The sequence below is a fragment of the Mandrillus leucophaeus genome, unplaced genomic scaffold, assembly GCF_000951045.1.
Source record: "Mandrillus leucophaeus isolate KB7577 unplaced genomic scaffold, Mleu.le_1.0 Scaffold966, whole genome shotgun sequence".
NCBI classification, from domain to species: Eukaryota; Metazoa; Chordata; class Mammalia; order Primates; family Cercopithecidae; genus Mandrillus; species Mandrillus leucophaeus.
In genome coordinates, this window is record NW_012110541.1 from 30694 (window position 1) to 47874 (window position 17181).

At 43.0% G+C, this 17181-nt stretch overlaps 1 long non-coding RNA gene across 1 annotated transcript in view; it reads right to left on the minus strand.

The window, feature by feature from the left end:
• Positions 1-10561: 10561 nt before the first annotated feature.
• Positions 10562-17181, minus strand: part of LOC105532529 — a 10083-nt gene continuing 3463 nt past the window's right edge. The window contains exon 3 of the long non-coding RNA XR_001004996.1: positions 10562-11076. This is a non-coding gene — a long non-coding RNA (uncharacterized LOC105532529). The remainder of the gene's footprint in view (positions 11077-17181) is intronic.

A 17181-nucleotide genomic window follows, 5' to 3' on the forward strand; every position in this document is an offset into this window, starting at 1 on the left:
AAAAGAAAGTCTATATAAGCTGGTTAGCAAGAACCTTCGAATCAACAGATGGGCCAGCTGGAACCCTGGGAGCACATGGAAGGACAGGTGTGTCTCTCCTGCCCGCGGCCCTAGGGACCAGAGGGCAGGGTCTGTGCTGAGAGATGAGACCAGCTCATTCAGACCCAGCCTGGGGTTCAAACTCAAAAGGATTCAAATGTCAAACATTTTTGGGTTGTTATTATTATTATTACTAGTCATTTCAGCTGTGTTATTGCATGAATGTTAGACTTCATCTGAATTTTTACAATGCATGTGTGCATACACTACCGGAAAAACTCTATAGAGACTTGTTGACTTTGGCGGCGTCCTAGTGTGTTCCTGTGTCTTCCTTCTGTTAAATCCTGATGAAAGCAATTTCCGAGACTCTGCTGGTGGTACTGCCAGGTGCGCATGAGTGTGAAGGGGTAGGAAAGGGATCACGAAGAGATGAACCGATGCTCCTTCCCCTCCTCGCTGCGAGGCCACTTTCCTTTGCACCAGAGACCTCAGGCTCCGCCGCTTGAGGCCCAGACCATAGAGATGCAGAAACCTCCGGATTCCTAGAGAGGAAACGCGAACTCAGGAAGTCGGCTTCAGCCGGCGGCCCACTTCCGGCTTCCTTCAGACAGCGCAAGTGCACTAAGTTCGGGAACTTTTGTCTGCTGGAGGGTTTCTCGCATTTTGTTAGGTCCCTGCTCTGGGCTCAGGGGAGGCCTTGCCGGGTGGACACGAGCCCCTAATGCCGATTCTGGGGCCGCAGGCGGGGCCTTCTCCACGGAACTCGCACGCCGCGGGATTGGGGGCCAGGGTGGAAGGCTTTTCGGAGGGGCCACCTTGAAGCCCGTAGCGCCGGGATTCCTTTCTCCTAAGTGCTACTTAGAGATCGGCCCCTCGAATATCTAAGCTCTGGACTTTCCTTTATATAACCCCTACAGGCTCGAAAAAAATAATGGTGACACTGCAACTTAAAAGTATTTAGTTTAGGCCGGGCGCATTGGCTCACGCCTGTAATCCCAGCACTCTGGGAAGCCAAGTTGGGAGAATCGCTGAAGCTCAAGAGTTAGAGACCAGCCTGGGCAACATAGCGAGACCCCGTCTCTACTAAAAAATACAAAAATTAGCCGGGCGTGGTGGTGTGCGCCTGTGGTCCCAGCTGCTCGGGAGGCTGAGATGGGAGGATCGCTTGAGCCTGGGAGGTCGAGGCTGCAAGTGAGCCGTGGTGGCACCCCTGCACTCCAGCCTGGGTGACGCAGCGAGACCTGTAGAGATATATATATATTTAGGACCCATTTTTCCTGTATGTAGGAGAGCGACTGACTTGTCAATTTTAAAAACAGTGAAGTAACTAAAACAAAACAAAAAATGCACTTTAGTATTGTGACCAGATATGGGGAAGAAGATTAGTTCAAAAGATAAGGAACTATGACCCTGGAAGAGGAGTACAAGAACTATGCAGACAATGCCACTTGGAAGGAAGATTGGAGGTACAGGGGTAGAAAGGGTCCTAACGTCCTCCCTGTGGGAGAGGAGGGTGAAGACAAAATCAGGATCTCTTTACCAAAGGCAGTGCGGGGTGGTGCACACCTGTAATCCCAGCTACTCGGGAGGCTGAGGCTTGAGCGTGGGAGGCGGAGGTTGCAGTGAGCTGAGATCGTGCCACTGCACTCCAGCGTGGGCGACAGAATGAGGCCCTTAGGGGAAAAAAAAAAAAAAAAAATCTTACCAAGGAGAAATGGGACTCATGACTGTAGACTACTAGTTTGAGAATACTGGCCTGGATTCTGTACCAGGGCAGCCACTTACCACAGGTGTTAATTGCTCAATAGTTTCGACATGTTATTTACTGTTCATGATGCATGGTGGAGGAAGGCCGAGGCCAGGTTTTGTTCATTTCCATTTCCAGGAGTTATATGGCTTGTGGCACTTCACTGATTATGAATCATTTTCTTGAACGTTCATAAAGACGGAAACTATCCATTCATAAAATGGAAACTATTCATGTGTGAAACTGATACACCTTCTCTGACACTTGTATGAGACTGTGTTGGGAAATAGTCCCTATAAAGAAGCATTTACCATGATGTGTTCCTGAGGAGAAAATGAGAAAGAAAGAAGGAAGTTTGGGATCTGCCTGTCTCTTAACACAGTTAATAGAATATTAGATCGCTCAGAGAAGGCCTACAGTAATGAACTTGCTTAACTTTGTTTAGTCTGGTGTTTCTGTAGCATTTTGACCACAGTAACTTTCAAGTAACGCTCTATTAATATCCTTCCCATGTCGTTTTTCCCAGAACACATTTTGCAAAATGCTGACATAAATCATTCACCTGGGCACAGGACTGCTCAGAAGGCACTCTCGGCTCTCAAAAGGCATTTCAGATCTACTTTTTTGAAATCATCTGACTGGATTTCGGTAAGGATAGTTTCCGTTTTATGAACGTTCGAGAAAATGATTCCTAATTAGTGAAGTGCCACAAGCCATATAACACCTGGAAAAGGAAATGAACAAAACCTGGCCTTGGCCTTCTTCCTGCATACATCATGAACAGTAAATAACATCTCAATATTATTGAGCAAACACTATCAATATACAGTTATTTATAAAACAGTGGAAATTATTATTTGGAAAAAATGTGAATTGTGTCAAGGAAATTCTAAAATTCAGTAGATTCAGGGATTGTTAGTGACAAACCTAGAAATTTGTTCACAGTCTCCTAGATGGACCTATTTTAATAAGACATGATCAATATTTTCTAACTGTATAAATAGAATGTAACTAAAAACCATTTAAATGTGTTGTATATTTGCACTGATATTCATTGGAACCTTGCTCTGACATTATAGAGTAAAATTTAGAACAATTGTTTTGAACATCATTCAACATAGCTTCATTACTGAAACTATCTTGTTTGGCACAAACCTTCTTCAAGTAGAGCTACAAATTGACTTACTAGTATATTACTAAACTGTTGGAGTTTCAAACATGACCTGACTGGGGATGACTGGGTAACAATGCCTTGGACTGTCTTCTTCCAGTGTCCTATGCCTCACTGTAGGGCCAAAAAGCTGGTTCCATTAGTTGACACAGAGGTAAGCAGGATCCAGAGGACACATGCTAACCAAACTAAAAGAAGTTGTTGTGTAAACCTGGAGAGTGAGTTAATTCCTTTCTAGTGAAAAAATATAATTATCCGTCAGACTGGATCATTGTATTTGCCAACAGTGTGTTTCTTTCCTGTAGGAAGATCTACATGGGAGGCTAGATTCTTATATTGTATTGAAACATATAGTGAGCTTGGAATCAGAACAAGGAGATGGTCGGGAGTTCAAGACTAGCCTGGCTAACATGGTGAAACCCTGTCTCTACTAAAAATACAAAAATTAGCCGGGCATGGTGGCATGCACCTGTAACCCCAGCTACTCAGGAGGCCGAGGCAAGAGAATCACTTGAACCCTGGAGGTGGAGGTTGCAGTGAGCCGAGATCACACCACTGCACTCCAGCCTGGGCGACAGAGCGAGACTCTGTCTCAAAACTAACTAACTAAATAAATAAATAAAGTGTCCTGAAATTGTGCTACCTTTTACTCCCAAATAGCAAAAACCATACATTTTTTTTATAGTGGTCTCCATCCCACCGACCACCTATCTCTGCTTCATATTTGACTATCAGTATTTAAAGTGTTAACATCCCTCCCTTTCTTCAGGCCTTAGACTAACCCCCATCACTACCACCCTTTTTATTGGACCTCAGGCTTATTGAATTGGGGTTAGTCATAATTCTCAGTCCCTGGTACACAAACATCTTTGTTCCATGCATGGCCCTTTCTATTTATTTTATTCTATACCGTGAAAGGATATAAAGCAAAATTAGCAAAGGGAAAAGGCACACGGGGGCAAAGTCTGGAAGCCATCAGGGGCAAGCTTCCAAGAGCCTCTCTCAGTGGCATCACACAGGACACATTTAATTCCTCCAGCAATGCACTGTGACAAGTGTGAAATGTTGTCTATTATCAAGGAAGCTCATTAGAGACTCAGTACCCAAAGATTTTGCTGGGGGCTGGCCATGTAGACAACCTCTGCCTAGCATGCACCAAGATTCCAGACTCCCAGAAGGAAAGCAGGTGTTTCACATAAACCACACTGTTTGCACAAACGGTCCAGGCACAGTGAACCACTCTTATCAGGGAATCATGGGAACTCTCCTGAAACCCAAGCTCCTACATGCCAGCCTTAGAGGGGCCAACCTTGAAAGCAGGCCTTTCTAAGGATAGCAGTCTCAGGCGTGCTGTGGTAACTCTCCTCTGCACGGTAGAAACTGCTGAGTGTAGCCTGCAGATACTCAGGAGATGATGAGAGAAATGATGCTTGGAGTGAACCTTGAAAGCTGAAAAGATCATTAATAGTGTGAAATGAGGAGAAAGGGGACTTCCAGCAGAGGGAAAATAGTTAGCAAAAGCAGAGAGGTGGGAACACCCAGATGCCTTTGGAGAAATGTGTATAGTTTGGAGTGACTGGCACGTGGGTATGGATGGCACATGGGTGTGAATGACAACCACTGACCTGGTCCAAGTCTCAGTTTCCTCATCAGTGAAATGAGATGATTGATGTGAATGACCTCTAAGGTCCTTTCCAGCTCCTGCTTTTCCAAGGAAAATGGGAGCAACTGAGTCACGTGTCAGCAGCTGAGATAGGCATAGAAAACGTGACTGGACCTAAGCAAAGAGCATGAATTAAATCTGATCCAAACACTCTCTGCACTTACTAGATGTGTGACCTTAGGCAAATTGCTTCCCTGAGCTTCCACTTCCTCATTTGAAGTTGGATAGTGTATTAATCCATTCTCACACTGCTAATACAGACATACTCAAGACTGGGTAATTTATAAAGGAAAGAGGTTTAATTGTCTCACAGTTCAACATGGCTCGTGAGGTCTCAGGAAACTTACAATCATGGTGGAAATGGAAGCAAACACATCCTTCTTCACATGGCAGCAGGAAGGAGAAGTGTAGAGCAAAAGGAGAAAAGTCCCATATAAAACCATCAGATCTTGTGAGAACTCACCCATTATTATGAGAACAGCGTGAGGGTAACCACCCCCATGACTAAATTACCTCCCACTGGGTCCCTCCCATGACACGTGAGGATTATGGGAATGACAATTCAAGATGAGATTTGGGTGGGAACACAGCCAAACCGTATCAGATAGTAATGATATTTTCTTCACAGAATTGTTTTGAGTATTCATGAGATGCTCTATAGAAGTTTCTGGCAGAGCACCTGACAGTAGGCGCTTAAGGAATGGTAACTGCTAAAAAACATTTGTTAACTTCATTTTGTCCATAATTCAGTTTATTATTATTAAAATTTAATAAGACAGGGTCTTGCTGTTACCCAGGCTGTCACGAACTCCTGGGCTCAAATGATCCTCCTGCCCGGCTTCCCCAGTAATGACTGCTAAAATTGTAATATTCAGTCTTTCCTCCCATACAGTTCAAGCCCTTGTTGCTGAATCAGTTATCAGTGTCTCCAGCCTTTCCAGTTGTAATCTCCACAGGAGGTTAAAGCACAGCTAACAAATGGTGCAGTCAAAGGGAGGCTCTGTCCCCATGACCAGGCCATGTCTCAGAGCAGCCACAAATGACAGCAGGTCTCCAGATTAGCAATATGCAGAAAGAGAAGCTGATGGGGGTTGTGGAGAAAGGCTTCCATCCCTCAGGGCAAAGGAAGCCAGAAGGTTGACAAAAGGACGCTGTCTCGGTTGGCCTGAAGCAGAGGTGAAATGAATTGAGGAGGACACCTTGACAAGGAGAAAAAAAATCAAGTCACAGATGGGGCGATCTGGGAGGGCTGACAAAGACAGCCCCACAGTGTGAAGTCACACACATTTCCTCAGGAAACCATCTGTTTGAACAGTAAGTAATGTGTTCCTAAAATACAAAATTTTGCTTCTTTAAACAGAATTTAATGTTTTAAAATATATGTACCACATTCTGTTTGTGAAAATGTATTGATCTGTACATGTTTTCTGAGTGAATACCATATTTCAATTAAAATGTGTATATATATATTTCAATTAAAGTGTGTGTGTGTGTGTGTGTGTGTGTGTGTGTGTGTGTGTATAGGCCAGGAGTACCTATAATCCCAGAACTTTGGGATGCCAAAGTGGGAGGATTGCTTGTGCCCAGGAGTTTGAGACCAGCCTGGGCAACATAGTGAGACCTCACCTCTACAAAAATTTAAAAATTAGCCAGGCATAATGGCACATGCCTGTAGTTCCCGCTACTTAGGTGGCCGAGGTGGGAAGACCACTTGAGCCCAGGAGGTTGAGGCTGCAATGAGCCATGATTGTGCTACCACACCAGTACAGCCTTGGTGACAGAGCAAGACCCTGTCTCTCAAAAAAGAGAAAAAATACCAGAATAGATGAATATATAGGTAATTATGAATGAATATTTATTGCCAACCCAATAGTTATAATGTCTTATGGAATTTAAATATATGTGTAGAACTAAACAACACAAAATGAGGAAGGGGATAAATAAAACTAAAGTTTCCTAAAGTTTTAAATGTTTTGGGAACTGGTAAAAGTAATAATTTGTATTACACAGAAATAAGTCAAGATTGCATGTTGTTTAATCTTTAGGATAACAGCTAAAGAAAAAGAACATGTAACAAAACTGTATAACTAACAAGTTTGAGGTAGAGAGTAGAATGATAGAAGATATTTTATTAATCCAAAAGAATGCAGGAAAGAAGAAAAACAACAGAAAACAGATGGTCAAGCAGAAAACAAATAGTAAGAATAAACACAACTTTATATCAATAATTACTTTACTATTATGTAAATAGACAAAATAGTCAAAATAAAAGACTAAGATTGGCTAGGTACAGTGGCTCATGTCTCTAATCCCAGAACTTTGGGAGGCCCAGGTGGGCAGATCACAAAGTCAGGACATCAAGACCATCCTAGCCAACACAGTGAAACCTCATCTCTACTAAAAATACAAAAATTAGCTGGGTGTGGTGGTGCGTGCCTGTAATCCCAGTTACTCGGGAGGCTGAGGCGGGAGAATCACCTGAACCAGGGAGTCAGATGTTGCAGTGAGCCAAGATCACGCCACTGCACTCCAGCCTGGGCGACAGAGCGAGACTCCGTCTAAAACAAAACAAAACAAAAAAAACTAAGATTATCATACTGAATAAAAAACACAAAACCTAACTATATGTAACTTCTAAGAGAGACACTTTAAATACATGGAGATAGATGGTTAAAGAAAAAGGAAAAGGAAAGATAGACTATAAAAGTCTAACAAAAGAAAACCAGGCATATCTATAGCAGTATGAAGTAAGATTTTGAAGCAAAAAGCATTACTACAAATTAAAAGGTGCATATTATAATGGGTCAATCCAACTAGTAGATATCAAGTCACAAATCTATATGACTTATAACTTTAGAATACATAAAGCAAAAATTAAGCAACTCAAAGAAGAAAGTGACAAATCCACAATCATAGTGGAAGACTAACATACATTTCTCAGTAACTTATAGAACAAGAAAATAGAGCAGTAAGGATCTAGAAGATTTAAATGACACAACTAACAAACTTGACTTAGTTGTTATATATATATATCAAATTCTGTACCCATAATGATAGAATTTTATTTATTTATTTATTTTTATTTTTATTTTTTTAAGATGGAGTAGTTGCTTTTGTTGCCCAGGCTGGAGTGCAGTGGTTCAATCTTGGCTCACTGCAACCTCCACCTCTCAGGTTCAAGCAATTCTCATGCCTCAGCCTCCCAAGTAGCTGGGATTACAGGCATGTGTGAATTTACTTTTTAAGTGTACATGAAACGTATCAAAATTGATCATATGATGGGCAATAAAGAAAGCCTCAACAAATTTCAAAACATTGAAATCATTCAGAGAATGTTGTTTGACCAGAATGAAATTAAGTTAGAAGTCAATAATAAAAAGATAATATCCACGGCCTGGAAATTTCTAAATAACTCATAGATTAAAGAAGAAATCCAGACAGATATTAGCAAATATTTTGAACTGAATGTGACCCCATAAAAGACGTAACTTCTAAAAACTCATAGGATGCAGCTAATGTAGGGACTAGAGAGCTATTTGTAACCTTAAAAATGTATATATTAGAAAAATGGAAAGGCTGAAAGTCAATGATTTATTTTTTTAGTTTAAGAACAAAAGAACAGTCAGTTATATCTAAGGAAAATAGAAGTAAGTAATAAAGATTATAAATCAGTGAAATAGAAAACAAATCTGCCGGATGCAGTGGCTCACGCCTATAATCCCAGCACTTTGGGAAGCTGAGGTGGGCGGATCACGAGGTCAGGAGATCGAGACCATCCTGGCTAACACGGTGAAACCCCATCTCTACTAAAAATACAAAAAAATTAGCTGGGCATGGTGGCGGGCGCCCATAATCCCAGCTACTCAGGAGGCTGAGGCAGGAGAATGGCGTGAACCCAGGAGGCAGAGCTTGCAGTGAGCCGAGATCATGCCACTGCACTCCCGCCTGGGTGACAGAATAAAACTCCATCTCAAAAAAAAAAGGAAAGAAAGAAAAGAAATAGAAAACACATATACAATGGAGAAAAATCAACCAAATCAAAAGTTGGTTATTTGAAAATATTGTTTATATTGATAGACTCCAAACAATACTGATCAACAGAAACAAGAAAGACAAATTTTCAATATTAGAAAGGAATATCAGTATAGATCCCACGAATATAACAAAGATAAGAGAATATTATTGTCTTCACACCCAAATATTGACGACTTGGATAGAATAGACAAATTCCTTGAAAAATACAACTTTCCAAAGCCCACATAAAAAAATAAAATCTGAATAGCCAATACCTAATAAATAAAATGGAATCTATTCAAGAGCTGCTCACAAAGAAAATTCCAAACCCGAGATGACTTCATCAGTTAATTCTTCCAAATATTTAAAGAATAATATCATGGGCTGTGCGTGGTGGCTCACACCTATACTCCCAGCACTTTGGGAGGCTGAGGTAGCAGAATCACTTGAGTCTAGGAGTTCAAGAGCAGCCTGGACAATATAGTGAGGCACCGCCTCTACAAAAAAATTTAAAAATTAGCAGAGCATGGCAGCATGCACCTGTAGTCCCAGGTATTTAGGAGGCTTAGGTGGGAGGATTGCTTGAGCCCAGGAGTTCAAGGTTATAGTGAATGAGCTGTGATGGCATCACTGCCACTCCAGTCTGGGTGACAGAGTGAGACCCTGTCTCTAAAAAAAAAAAAGAATAATACCAATCTTGCATAAACTTGCACAAACTCTACCAAAGAATAGAAAAACAGAGTATACTTCCCAACTCCTTTTATGTGGCCATAACCTGATAGAAAAACTGGACTAGGATATTACAAGAAGAAAAAATTACAGACCAACGTCAATCATTGTGGTATGAGAAAAAATAAATATTTGGGTTTTGTTCCTGGTTCCTTGCACATGGCTCCCAAAACTCCTGAAATCTCCACAGTGGCAAGAGTGTCTTTTGTATACTAATGAAATGACTAGTGGCTGGAGGCTTCTAGGTAGTTCAGGATGAAGGGGTCACCAGAAAGACCTAGACAATAGCTCTTATTTTGCATGCCAAGAAAAATAAATAATTTAAAAAAAAAAAAAGGAGAACTAGGCATGATTAGAGAGTTGGAACTTTTATCCCCATCCACTGACTTCTGGGGAGGGGAGAGGGACAAGGAGCTGGAGATTGAAGTAATCACCAATGTTCAATGATTCAATCAATCATGGCTATGTAGGGCTCATGCCTGTAATCCCAGCACTTTGGGAAGCCAAGGCAGGCAGATCACTTGAGGTCAGGAATTCAAGACCAGCCTGGCCAACATGGTGAAACCCCATCTCTACTAAAGATGCAAAAATTAGCTGGGCATGGTGGTGTCCACCTGTAGTCTCAACTACTCGGGAGGCTGAGGCAGGAGAATTGCTTGAACTCAGGAGGTGGAGGTTGCAGTGAGCCGAGATGGTGCCACTGCACTCCAGCCTGGGTAACAGAGTAAGACTCCGTCTCAAAAAAAAAAAAAAAAAAAAATCATGCCTATGTAATGAAACTTCCATTAAAACCTCTAAATGATGAGGTTCAGAGAGCTTCCAGGCTGGTGAACACACCAAAGTGCTGGGAGAGTGGCGTGCCCGAAGAGGGCAGGAAAGCTCTGGGCGCATTCTCCCTTGCCTTGCTCCATGCATCGCTTCCATTTGGCTCTTCCTGAATTGTATCCTTTGTAATAAACCAGTAACATTAATTAGGCACTTTCTTGCATTCCACTAATCATTCTAGCAAATTGTCAAGCCTGCGGGAGGTGGTCATAAGAACTCCCAAATTATAACCAGTTGCCCAGAAGTATGGGTGGCCCGGGACTTGCAACTGGGGTCTGATTAGGACAATCTTGTGCGACTGAGGCCTTAAATCTGTGGAGGCTAATGCTAACTCTGGGTAGTTAGTGTCAGAATTGAATTGAATTGTAGGACACTCAGTTTGTGTTGGAGAATTGGTTGGTGTCAGGAGAGGAAAAAAATTCTTACTTGTGAATACAGATGCAAAATCCTAAATAAAATATTAGCATTTTTGCTAAGGAATTAGAAAAAATCAAGCATCCATCTAGGATTTATTCCAGGAATACAAAAGTGATTTAATATTCTAAAATCAATCAAGGGAATTCATCACATTAGTAGGAAAAAAAAAGATCATAAAATCATATTGATATATACATAAAAATGATGAGTTGATAGATACATAAAAATGGTGACTTCAGAAAATGTGGTTTCAAGAAGTAACATCAGATTCATTTTTCTTTCCTCCTTCAGAGTACTGTCCGTCCAGTCTAGATTGATTTGTAGGAGAGAACTGCAGTCTGTTCCATGCCTAGCCTGAGCCACGGCCTGTACTACCTGTTATGCTGTAAGACCCTCTGATTTCCAGGACCCTCTGGCTTTGGATTTTGGTCGCCATCTTTGGTTCTGCATGTTTTATACTGATGGTTCAACCTGCAAGACAAAAAAGAGGGAGGTATTATTTAACATCATTATTGACATATTTAATATAATTATTGTGTCAGACACTCTGGTAGGTTCTGGAAGGACAAATGTGAACCCAAGTTTTGGAAGTCTAAGTAACTCATCGAAAGTCCCACTGCTGGTAAATGACAGAGCTGATATGTGAACCAGTCAGTCTGGCTTTGGAATTCATACTCTTACTCATTGTGTCACTAACTCTACCTGACCGACCACAATACTAGGCATTAAGTGTCAAATAGATGTAAGTTACACAGGCTGTGAAAGCACAAAGAAAAGACATCAGTTCTGGCTAGGGGTGGGTTGGTTCTGGAAGGCTTTTAAAGAAAGAGTATTTAAGCTGATACTTAAAAGATAAAGATTTTTAACTGGCAGAAAATAAGAATGCACTACTCAGGATAATTTAGATTATGCTGTGGTAACACAGGTTTAACCCAACAAGGGTTTCTCTCTCTTAAGAAAATGATAAGTCGGCCAGGCGTGGTTGCTCACGCCTGTAATCCCAGCACTTTGGGAGGCCGAAGCAGGTGTATCAAGAGGTCAGGAGATCGAGACCATCCTGGCTAACACGGTGAAACCCCGTCTCTACTAAAAAAAAATACAAAAAACTAGCCGGGAGAGGTGGCGGGCGCCTGTAGTCCCAGCTACTCGGGAGGCTGAGGCAGGAGAATGGCATAAACCCGGGAGGCGGAGCTTGCAGTGAGCTGAGATCCCGCCACTGCACTCCAGCCTGGGCGACAGAGGGAGATTCCATCTCAAAAAAAAAAAAAAAAAAAATACTTCCTAGAGGAAGTGAACTTGGAAGGGAACCCATGGTATGGCCAAGCAGAGAAAAAGGAGGAGTAAACCTTTCTGTATCAGCGGGAAATAATCATGCAGGAGAGAGCGCAGTTCAGGCAGAGGCAATGAGGAAAAGTAAGAGAATGTGGTCACTAGAAGCACTATAGATGAGTCTCGTGTACTTAGACACTGCAATCCTAATTGCACAGGAGCTCAAAAGGGACAGCAATCATGGGATGGTCCTGTGGTTTGAATGTGACCCCCAAAAGTTTGTGTGCTTGAAACTTCGTTGATAATATATACAATTTGGTGAAGGCAAGAGAATATGATTCCAAGATTTCCTGCCTCTCTGCCAAACCAATAGTGGTAGTCAGTATCTAAAATAGGAAACACAAAAGAAAGCAGCCTGTTTTGAAAGAGAAAAACTTGTTTGTGCCGTGCTCTGGAACACATACACAGAAATGTGTGGGAGACAACTGGAAGTACAGCCTCAAGCTCTGGTGTGAGGAGAGGCATCCCAAGATGAGGGTACAAGAGAAGCAAAGGAATGGAGACAGGAAATATCAGGGTATACAGGAGACCTACAGTAAGAATGAAGGTCATTCCTCACCCATTTACTCTGTCCCTGCCACCCTCCTCAGAGTCACCTCCCGCTGCCTGCTACACATCTGCACCTGGAGGGCCCCTCAAATGTAATCAACTCTTTGGCTCTTATCAATAAAATCCAGAGCCATCCATACATACTGCTCTGTCTTCATTGAACTGTTTCAATCTTGCAGTAGCTATTTTTCTGCCATTAATCATAATTCTATGCAGCATTGTATGAGCCCTCAGTTCACAAAGTCTTTTTAACATATATGCACGTAGCCGTCCTCTGAATGAGATCACTGGTTTTTCTAGCCTCAGTGAAACTGAAAAATAGATCATGTCAGTTGTGTGACACTGGGCCAGTTAATTGACCTCTCTGAACCTTAGTATTTTCATCCACTAGGGAAAAAAACATCTAATGTCTGCTCCATCTATTTAAACGGGTGGTTGGGATCAAATGAAAATAAATAGTGTGAAATAGTTGTATAATCCCTACAGGCAATATGGGAACAGTGACAATAGGGTAAGAGTGTTAGTGATAGAAGTTATCATTGTCACAATATGCCTTCTAGGGACCAGTCAGTAAAGACACATAAGAAAAACTCAGCTAGACAACCTAATGCAAAGAGAGAGATTTAATTGAATACTTTTTATGGATCCAGTGGTATGACTGCTACAAATAAACAGCATAATTGTCGTCCTCTGGGAGCTGGGGTGATAAAGTATACAGACAGAGATGATCAATGCACAGCACAGAATAAAAGTGCGTCTCATGTGAATCATACAGATCCTAATTGCACAGGCGCTGAAAAGGGACTGTGATCACAGGCTGCGTCTATGGGTTTGAGTGTGTCCCCCAAAAGTCCATGTGTTGGAAACTTAGTCACTAATGTAACAGTATTGAGAGATGGGGCCTTTTAAAAGGGAATTAGGTAATAAGGGTAGAGCCTCATAAATGGATTAATGCTGTTTGCGAGTGAGATCATTTCCAAGGAACTGAGTTAGTGCCCTGAGGTCTCTTTGGCATGCACTCACTTGCCCTTCCACATTTCTGCCGTGTTATAATGCAGTATGGAATCCCTTACCAGGGGCTGGGCGCAGTGGCTCACACCTCTAATCCCAGCACTTTGGGAGGCCGAGGCAGGTGGATCATGAGGTCAGGAGATCGAGACCATCCTGGCTAACACGGTGAAACCCCATCTCTACTAAAAATACAAAAAATTAGCCAGGCATGGTGGCAGGTGCCTGTAGTCCCAGCTACTAGGGAGGCTGAGGCAGGACAATGGCGTGAACCTGGTAGGCGGAGCTTGCAGTGAGCCAAAATCGGGCCACTGCACACCTGGGTGACAGAGCGAGACTCCGTCTCAAAGAAAAAAGAAATTCTTACCAGAAGCTGTCACCATGCCCTTGGTCTTCCCAGCCTCCATAACCATGAGCCAAATAAGCTTCTTTTCTTTTTAAATTAGCCCATCTTAAACACTCTGTTATAGCAACAGAAAATGGACTAAGACAGATGGTCAATAAATGCTTCCTAGAGAAAGTGAACTTGGGAAGGAGCCCATGATATGGCCAGGTAGACAGGAAGGAGGTGTAGACTAACCTGGATATATCAGAAGAGAGCTGAATCAGAAAAATCCTAATTTCCCCCTCCCTCTCAGCCAGCCTGCTCCTGAGGCTAGAAGGCTCCAATCTTCCCAAGGAGGGAAAGAGTATGGAACAATGTCTTATGCCAATACTAAGGAAAGGGATTTCCTATTTCAATCTCTGTTGCTAAACAAGCATTTGCAGCTGAACCACAATCTCAAGAAATGGGCCAAGATCAGGTGCACAGGGAAGGCTCTGAGGAGAGCCTTACCACTCAGCATTCCGGGCACAGCGCCAGTCACTCAGACAGCATACAAAACACGGCTGGGGCTCCTTGTGCAAGACTGACTGCAAGCTTTATCTGCATGGACACTTTCTTGGCTCACAGAATTGTTTTGGAACAAAAGCTATTCATTTCAGCTTGATTTGGAGCCACAGTCCTTGGCTTTCTGCAGTGTCAGGGCTTGGCAGTGTTTCTGGCCACTGGGTCAGCCATGAGGCCAACAGCAGAGAGGGGAGCAAAGGCACAACCCCCAACTGTATTGGGGGATGCTGAGAGGTGGTCCTGCTCTTCCTGGGATGGCCAGGGGACTGAGGAGCCAAGGCTGCTGGAGTGATTCTTTTCAGCAGCAGTCAACGGTCCCCTCTTCCCCAACACACACACACACACACACACATATGCACACACACACACACACACTCTCTCTCTCTTTCTCTGTTATGCTAGTTTCTGATGACAGGGCTTAAAGCATCCTCATCCTTTCAGTCATAACTTTTCAGATTATAAATACAGTACTTCATCGGGTGAAATAACCATCTTCTTAGTAGTGAGGCAGAGGCAGCTAAATGGTGGATGGAGTTGTACCTACTTTGCCAATTAGAAATTTAAACTTCTCTGATAAAAATGACAGTCACTCTATTTCTTTCCCTTTGTGTTTAAAAAAAAAAATCAATCTCTGAAGAATTTGCAACTACCCCTCAAAGAAGATTAACAGGAGTTATTTCTAAAAGCACAATCAAAAGGGGCTTTCCAGCGATGACGTCTCTTTACACAAAGGAGGGATTTGCTGGGAAGAGGGGAGTCTGTGTCGTGAACATTTTTAGGAGTCTTCCCGTGAGGGGACAGAATAATCTTCCTCTAACCATTTCCCATGCAAATTCACTTAAGGGATTCCTTTTGAAATTGTAATAAATCTAAACTACAAAAAATATGACTGACTCCTTGGGTCCGGAATGGTCTTCAAGAGGTGATCTTGGTGTCCACTCACGACGGGAGAAAACCCACCTTGATATTCAAGCTCCCCAGGAAGGGTGCAGCTGTGGCCTTTGTCCAGGCCACCCCTTCTTCTGTACAGTGTGCATCCCTTCTGAGCTATCTCCTTTCGTGAGACACATTGAAGACCCCCGGTCCTTCCCCATACCGTCACCTCCCCACCCCACCCCACCACCGTTGACCAGACCACAGCTGCCCAGTTCTCCCAGAATCCTGACTTCTCCACAACTATTTCCTGAGGCCTCAAACAAATGCTGCACAAAAGGGTCATCACTGGGCCAGGCACAGTGGCTCACATCTATATTCGTAGCACTTTGAGAGGCCAAAGTGGGTGGATCACCTGAGGTCAGGCATTCGAGACCAGCCTGACCAACATGGCAAAACCCCATCTCTACTAATAATATAAAAATTAGCCAAGTGTGGTGGCAGTCACCTGTAATCTCAGCTACTCAGGAGGCTGAGGCAGGAGAATCGCTTGAACCCAGGGGTGGAGGTTGCAGTGAGCTGAGATCGCACCACTTCACTCTGTCAGAAAAAAAAAAAAAAAAAAGCGTCATCATTGGACTCTCTCTGACCCCATCACAGGCCTAGCATTGCCCCTCTCAGATTCCAGCTGAGTGAGGTATGACATTGAACATTTTAAAGAACTCAGACAGTCACTAAAAGTATCAGAAAGTGATAGTCTCAATATTCCATCCATCCCATAGTCACGATTTCTTCCCATAATAAGTGGGCGTCACGCTCTACAAGATTTCGGGGACTAGAACTTTCCTGTAATCCAGAGCAGGCTTCCTGGAAGACAATCGTAATTATGTGTTTGCTGCGCAGAGATGTAAATAGTGACCCCAAACCATTGTGCTCTTTTTTTTAGTAGGCAACTCACATCCCAACTATAGCACTGCCAGCCACAGTCCAAATGCCCAAGTCTAATATGCCCTGTTAACTGTACCCAGCCTCAGAAATGTCTCTCATCTCTATTACATTCTCAATGACCCGTTTAATGTGTCTCCCAGGTTTTTCAGGCCCTGCCTCCAGACACATAATTGCCTACTGGACATCACCATCTGGCTCTGACCAACAGCTGACACACAATAGATCCAAGCCAAGTTCACGTTCCTCTTCTACCTTTGTCCCAACTCTCTTCCTGGCACCCCATCTGTCCTAAGAACAGCCTCACATCCTCAAGACCCAGAGAAATCACCACCATATCTTTCAGAACGCTTTCTTGACATTCCACCCAGGATAAAGTAAATGCCCACACTTAAGCACCTTCTTTACCCTCCAGCTGTCTGCATGGCACCTGCGCCATGCCACTGAGTTGATACACGTGGCCATCTCCTACCACTAGACTACAAGTCACTTGAGAACAGGGACTGTGTCCTGAAGGTCCTGAAGTCTGTGTTATTACAGTGCCTAACTATACCTGACACATAGTAGATGCCCAATAAATGTCTGTTACATGGAGGAATGAACCAATGATACAAGCAATTCTAAATTCCGCCCAAGCCTTATTAAGACCCTTCCTTCCTGTAGCCCTCATCTAAGTTCAGCTCTCTTCCTGGAACCCCATCTGCTGCAAGAACACCCTCACATCCCCGAGTTTTCCTTAAGTCAAATAGGAAAGCATTTTAGAAGTCCAGATGGAAATTTTTTCCACCTCGCCCCAGGTGGTCAGGGCTGTGGGAACACAGGAAATGAGAGGCTAGGCTGAAACAAGAGCCCTGCATGTGCTGGAGGCCACAGCAGGTTGCCCAGCCCTGCTGTTTAGTTCACTATGTGTCACCAGCTAACACCCCCAGGCAGAGCTGCTGGACAGGGGAATTCTTCATCTCCTTCTACACATTAAAAAAAAA